At 40.2% G+C, this 7,329-nt stretch overlaps 1 pseudogene; it reads left to right on the plus strand.

Moving 5' to 3' along the window:
* Positions 1–1,341: 1,341 nt before the first annotated feature.
* On the plus strand, positions 1,342–3,162 carry LOC121712860 (annotated as a pseudogene).
* Positions 3,163–7,329: the final 4,167 nt, after the last annotated feature.

A 7,329-nucleotide genomic window follows, 5' to 3' on the forward strand; every position in this document is an offset into this window, starting at 1 on the left:
TTACATGACATGCTCACTAATGTTCAGAGACCAGAGCAGACCAGATACATCATCATATGGGACAATGTTAGTCTCCATAGGGCTGCTTTGGTCCGCAACTGGTTTACAGAACACCCACTCCTCACTGTACTAAACCTTCCCCCATACTCTCCATTCTTGAATCCAATTGAAGAGTTCTTCTCTGCCTGGCGCTGGAAGGAGGAGGCATGTGGGGATATTGACCAGGCATCATGTCAGGCCTGGATACGGCATTCCAGAAGATATTTTTCCCGGTCCCTTGATGCACACGGAATTTTGTGGCAGGACCCAGGGAGGCGACACGAGGACTGATTTTTTTTTTTTGTCTCAGTGAAATTACTATTTTGTGTTTCGACTTGGAAAAAAACACCTGTGTTTGTTTTGATGTGTGTAAATAAACACCAATACTTGATGTTTGGATCCATATGTTTACAGAACTATGACAAAAGTATGACCTCAAACTGACATACAGTACCCTACCATGTGCACAGAGAAAGCAAAAGCCAGATGTGTTTTTTATTCATACCATCAGTGTATAGTTGGAGCATAGTGTGCTTATTAATGTGATGGCTTGTGTTGACTGTTTGTTATGAAAATACCATTTTTACGAAGGTGTGAAGATTTAAGCAAGGTTCATTAGCTTTTGGAAGAGAACTACAATGTTTTGCTGATTTGGTGAAAGGTTTTCTTATTTGTGTGTAGAGTTTTGCAAAAATAGCCAATAGTTACAAAAAATCTGCTTAAGCAATCAGAAAAAAACTGTAAGTAAAGATAAATCTCACATGGGGGCGCTGTGGTGCAACTGGCTACAGCGCCCGTACCACGTGGGTCCAAGTGCCCATATAGGGACGGGACACCCCGGGTCATTTCCTCATCCTACCCCATCACCCGCTTCCTGTCTGCCTCTGCACTGTCCTATCATGATAAAGACAAAAAAGACAAAAGCATATACTTTAAAAAATAAATACATTTCACAACACGAATGGGTAGGTTATGGATGAAATATACTAGTTTATCAACTGCAGAAAATTACAGAGCCGCTGAAGTGTCAAATTGTGCTCTCATTTTAATATTTGTAAAATGGGCTTGTGGAAAGTATAGTTTCTGCCAGGGATGAGCAAAGACATTTTGTGGGGCCATTGCTTGTACCTGAAAGAGGGCACCCCTCCCCCTTCTTGTGTGTGCGGGCAGGGGTGGAATGACTGAACCCCAAAGGCATTCTTTTCCGTTTTGATTTGCGTCATATGTCACATGAGAACTTCAACTGAAAGTGTTAATGCAGCATGGAAATATTTCTGCCTATAAGTCATCTGATGATTTGATTGTAACACTAGTATTTCTGTTCTAAAGGGGAGGAGCACATGCTCTGCTGCGTGTTCAGAGGATTTTTAACAAGAGGTCATATACTGTAGCTCAGAGATTAAGCGAGAGAACAGCTATGGGCTTCATTCTGCCAGTTTTGTTTGCTCTGCTACTCTCTGTTCTAGGTGGATTATACCTCCTGGGAGCTTTCCGCCGACATCGTCCCGGTGAGCCTCCCCTCGATAAAGGCCCTCTGCCATGGCTGGGACATGTTCTTGAATTCAGGAGAGATACCGCAAAGTTTTTAGAGCGCATGAAAGGAAAACATGGAGATATCTTTACAGTGATGCTGGGTGGGTTTTATTTCACATTCATCATGGACCCTTTGTCATTTGGATCAGTGGTGAAGGAGGCCAGAGCCAAGCTGGATTTCAATAAGTTTGCCAAACAAACAAAGAGTTTTTGGATATTATACCCCTGAAAGTGACCACAAGTTCCTTCAAATGTACAGCAACAAGCATCTTATGGGTGACGGGCTAGTTGGGATGACCCAGGCCATGATGAGCAACCTTCAGAATCTCATGCTGCACAGTGTTGGTTCAGGAGATGATCAAAATGGCTGGCAGGAAGATGGGCTGTTCAAATACAGCTACAACATTGTTTTTCGAGCTGGATATCTGGCATTGTTTGGTAATAAGACACCCACACAGCCAGAGGGGCTGGAGAAAGCCAAGGAGGCAGATCGTCTAGAGTCAGATGAACTGTTTCATGAGTTCCGTAAGTATGACCAGCTGTTCCCTAATCTGGCATATGGAGTCCTTGCCCCCAGTGAGAAGATGGAGGCAGAGCGTCTGAAGAGACTATTCTGGAATATGCTGTCAGTACAGAAAGTGAGTACCAGAGACAACATCAGTGGTTGGGTCCTGGATCAGCAGCAAGTAAGAGCTGAACGTGGAATGGAAGAAAGCATGCAAGACCGATTTATGTTCCTGCTTCTTTGGGCGTCACAGGGAAACACTGGCCCCTCTGCCTTCTGGCTGCTCCTCTTTCTCATGAAGCATCCTGAAGCCATGAAGGCGGTGCGAGCTGAGGTGGAGCAGGTACTGCGGGAGACAGGACAGGAAGTGAAGCGTGGAGGACCCCTCATTGACCTGACCAGGGACATGCTCCTGAAGACGCCGGTCCTAGACAGCACTGTGGAGGAGACCTTGCGTTTAACAGCTGCACCTCTCCTCAACCGCGCTGTACTGCAAGACATGGCCTTGAAGATGGCTGATGGTCGTGAGTATAGCGTCCGGAAGGGAGACAGAGTGGCTCTTTTCCCCTATACAGCTGTGCATATGGATCCAGAGGTTCACCCTGATCCAGCTACTTTCAAATATGACCGTTTCCTGACTTCAGATGGTGTGAGAAAGACAGATTTCTACAAAAATGGCAGAAAGGTAAAATACTACACCATGCCCTGGGGAGCTGGTGTCACCATGTGTCCAGGGCGCTTTTTTGCCACCAATGAGCTGATGAGTTTATCTTCCTTATGCTCTCATATTTTGACTTTGAGCTGAAGGACCCTTATGAGAAGGTGCCTGATATTGATGTAAGGCGTTTTGGCTTTGGGTCACTGCATCCCACCCGAGACATTCCCTTCAGATACAGGCTGAAATTCTGACATACAGAGTCATAAGTTGCTTGACAACAATGTATGAATCTTCAAGAATTACAGCACATTCATACAATATATTCATATAATGTAATTGAAATCACACACATACACATATATCTGTTTTAATTAATGCCAGTGTTACATTCAAATGAAAAATTCATTAAAGTAAATGCTACAAAAAAAGTTGTTGTCTTTTTTTGCTTGAAAAGAACAAAAAAATAGGCTTTGGTAAACCTATGTCATGTATGTCATATTATTGCAAAATAGTTCTAAATTGTTGGCTTGTAGTCTTGGGAATATTGCAGGCCATTAACAAATGTAATTAAATGTAATTTTTTCACAACATTTACTGTCTCTATCACAATCCAGTGTTTTCTACTGTTATACAGTTTTTTCTGATTGCTTAAGCACATTTTTTGTAACTATGGCTTTTTTTTACAAAACTTTACACACAAATAGGAAAACCTTTCACCCAATCAGCAAAACATTGTAGTTCTCTTGCAAAAGCTAACACACCTTGCTTAACTCTTCACACCTTCGTAAAAATGATGTTTTCGTATTAAACAGTAAACACAAGCCATCACAATAGTAAGCACACAATGTGCCAACTACACACTGATGTATGAATAAAAAACACATCTGGCTTTTGCTTTCTCTGTGCACAAGGTACAGTAGACTATGTCAGTTTGAGGTCATACTTTTGTCATAGATCTGTAAACATACAGGGATCCAAACTTCAAGCATTGGTGTTTATTTACACACATCAAAACAAACACAAGTGTGTTTTTCCAAGTCAAAACACAAACTAGCAATTTCACTGAGACAAAACAAATCAGTCTACATCGGGTCGTCTCTCTCAAAATTTGATCTACATCACATGCAATGTCCTAGTCCAAGGCACCGGGGAAAATATATTGGAATGCCGTATCCAGGCCTAACATGACAATATCCCCACATGTACTGTAGACTGATTTTTTTTGCCTGTAAAAGGGCTATTTCTTTCTCTTCTTACCCTTCCTCTTCCCCCTCCTCGTCCTCCTTTTGCTCCTCCTTGTCCTTATATTCTAACTTCACCTCCTTGTCCTTGTCATTCTCTCCCTATCACTTCTTCCTCCTACTTCTTCACCTCCTTGTCCTATTCTTCGGCCTCCTATAATTCTTACTCTTCTCACTCTTCCGCTCCCTCCATTGTACCCATTGCACATGACCTGTGGCTTATTTATAGTGCTTAGGCTGACTGCAAAGTGAACTAATTATCTGAAACAGTTTTCACATGAGAAAGTGCGCCACAGAGTTATAGCCATACATGTGTATAGATTTGTGGAGTGTGTTGATTATTTGGAAATTGAGTGTAAAACATGAGTTGTGTTTACAGTTCCGCAAAAAGAGTGCCGTCAGTGAATTGTGCCTACAGTTGTGCAAAGTGTGTGTTACAAAATTGCAAACTGAGTGCAAAGCAGTGTTTGTGCTTTTAGTTTTGCGAACTGAGTGAGTGGTTTTGCTCTAAGTATTAATAGCTTTAGAAATTGTGCTATAAGAATCACGGTTGTGTTTAAGCATTCAGAAAAAACTGTATTTAACCCTGCCACATGTAACCTTTTCAGTTAGGTGTTTGTGGTCATTTATAACATTTTAGCCACACAAACATTAAAGGACACGGAATCTGGCATATGTCACTTTGCTGTATATTATTTTACACTGTGTTGCAACAATTGGACCCGGTACATTAGGAGTTTCTCCAGAAATTAAAGTTTTATTGATAAACTAGAGGAGCACAACTCGGCCAACAGATGGTGCTAAGACCAGCAAACGTCAGAAAAGGCCCAGTGTTGCTACGGTACAATCAGAAAATGCAAAAAAAGAAAGGAAAAAATCCTTATTTGGTCATGTATTATTTTATATTATATATATCAAGAATTCCCTTGATCTTGTCTGACGCACATCCCCTCTATAATTGTCTATAATTCTATATATTAAAAGTTACTCCAGAAATTAAAGTTTTATTGATAAACTAGAGGAGCACAACTCGGCCAGCATGGTGCTCAGCCAGCAGACCAGCAAACGTCAGAAAAGGCCCAATGTTGCTATGGTACAATCAGAAAATGCAAACTAATTATATTATGTTATTGGTCTTATTTGGGCATATAAGAATTCCCTGTACCCGGTCCTCAGATCCACCCCAAGATCTAATGGGTTCTTCAATGGGTTGGAGTGGAAAAGACATAGTTTGAATGAAGTTTCTACGTTAAACGGTTGAAGCTGCATTAAATGCGTTAGAAGAAGAAGAATAATCAGAAGAAGAAAAAGCCTTGGAATAACAGTACAGTGCATTACATATTACAACATACATAGTACATAGTACAGTGCAGTACAGTGCATTACAACATATTACAGTGCATTTTCATGCACTGTAATAAAAAGCCTAGGAAGAACAGTACAGTGCATTTTCATGCACTGTAATAATAAGAAGAAGAAGCCTAGGAAGAACAGTACAGTGCATTTTCATGCACTGTAATAAAAAGCCTAGGAAGAACAGTACAGTGCATTTTCATGCACTGTAACTAGAAAAGCATTTCCTGAAGGAAATACAGTGCATGAAAATGCAAAAAATATGATGTAAAATATCATACAGAGTAAAAACAAACTATATTGGTTGCTAGGTAGATGAGGTTTAATATAGTTGGAATGACTGAACAGTTAAATAGGTGGATAGTTTATATAGTTAAATGATTTGCTTGGTAGATAAGGTTTAATATAGTTGGAATGATTGAACGGTTAAATAGGTGGATAATTTAAATGGTTAAATTATTTAGGTAAATAATTGACGATAACTGACAGTTGGAATGGCTCTAATGTTTGCTAGCAGTTATGCTAACTATGTTATCAAAGATAATAATGTTAACCAAGTTACTTAACTTAGTTAACTTAGCTAATGTTTTCATTTTTAATAGTTATGCTAACTAGCATGTTAGCAATGCTAACATGTTAACCATGTGACTTAGCTAACCTAACTAATCATTTTTTGTAGGTATGCTAACTAGCATGCTAACATGTTAAGTATGCTTACCATGTGACTTAGCTAACTTAGCTAATCATTTTGAGCAGCTAACTATGCTAACTATGTTTTAGCAGTTTTGCTAAAAATGCTAATTAACATGCTAACTATGCTAACCATGTTACTTAGCTAACTTAGCTAATCATTTTTAGCAGTTATGCTAACTAGCATGTTAACTATGAGTCTGTCTCAAATGCCGTACTTCCGTCAGTACACTTCGATATCATGCACTATGAGCACTATGCACTTACGTCCGTAGAGCGTAATTTTCAACAAAGTAGTATCGTCTCAAATCGGGTGCTACGCCTATACACTTACCGGAAATGACGAATGACTAACGTCGTATTTTGATTTTGACCGCGAGCGCGCCAAAATTTTAGCCGGCTTTTGTTGTCATTGCAAGACCTTTAATCTTTTGGTAATGGAGACTTTCATCGCGACGTGGGGTCTACTTCGGCGTCGACGTCGACGCAGAGCTCTGCTTGTATTGGCTGAACAAGAGCATCTTCTGGTATGTAGATGCATCTATTGCTTTTTTATGGTATTTGTATTGTATTCCTACATTAGACTAATGTTATGCAGCAATACACAGCAGTCTTAATTCTAGCTTACTTTTAAAGTATCAGAATCCATAGTTGTCTGCTTTAACTTGATCATCAATTAAAAACACATATTAATATTGTGTACATATATTTCATTAATATATCAAGTGATAATATGAACTGATATTGCTTGTAGTAATGCAGTGTACAAGTTAAACAGCTTATAAAGTTTTGCAGCATTATCTTCTATGAATGGATATACTAGTTTCATATGCAAACATCATTTTTAAAATACAATAATGTATGCACCAAAGATACAGCAGCATGTTATTAGTATAGATAGTATTCATGACATGAAAAAAGGAAACCACACATTGATAATAACAAATAGAATTTTATTGAAAAATGAATGTCTGTCTCTTTTCTCCCCCCGCCCCCCACACACAGCAGCCTCATAGTCCTACTAAGTATTGCCGTCTGAACAATACAGTGCCTGTGCTGGCAATGTATTTTGATGGGGAGAGTGACCTCAAGGTCGACTTTCGGCTCTCTAGAGCGACCTTCCACGCCCTATTGGGAGTCCTGGGCACCACATCTGACCATGGCTGGGGGCCAGTTATTGAGACCCTGGTCTTTCTATTCTGGTTGGCCTGTGGTACCTCTTACCGTGTGGTGTGCAGGGCATTTGCCATCCCCCGCCCTACGGTTCACCGGCTTGTCCACAAGACCAGCGGGAGAATCTTGCAGCTGCT

The sequence above is a fragment of the Alosa sapidissima genome, chromosome 1, assembly GCF_018492685.1.
Source record: "Alosa sapidissima isolate fAloSap1 chromosome 1, fAloSap1.pri, whole genome shotgun sequence".
NCBI lineage: Eukaryota > Metazoa > Chordata > Actinopteri > Clupeiformes > Clupeidae > Alosa > Alosa sapidissima.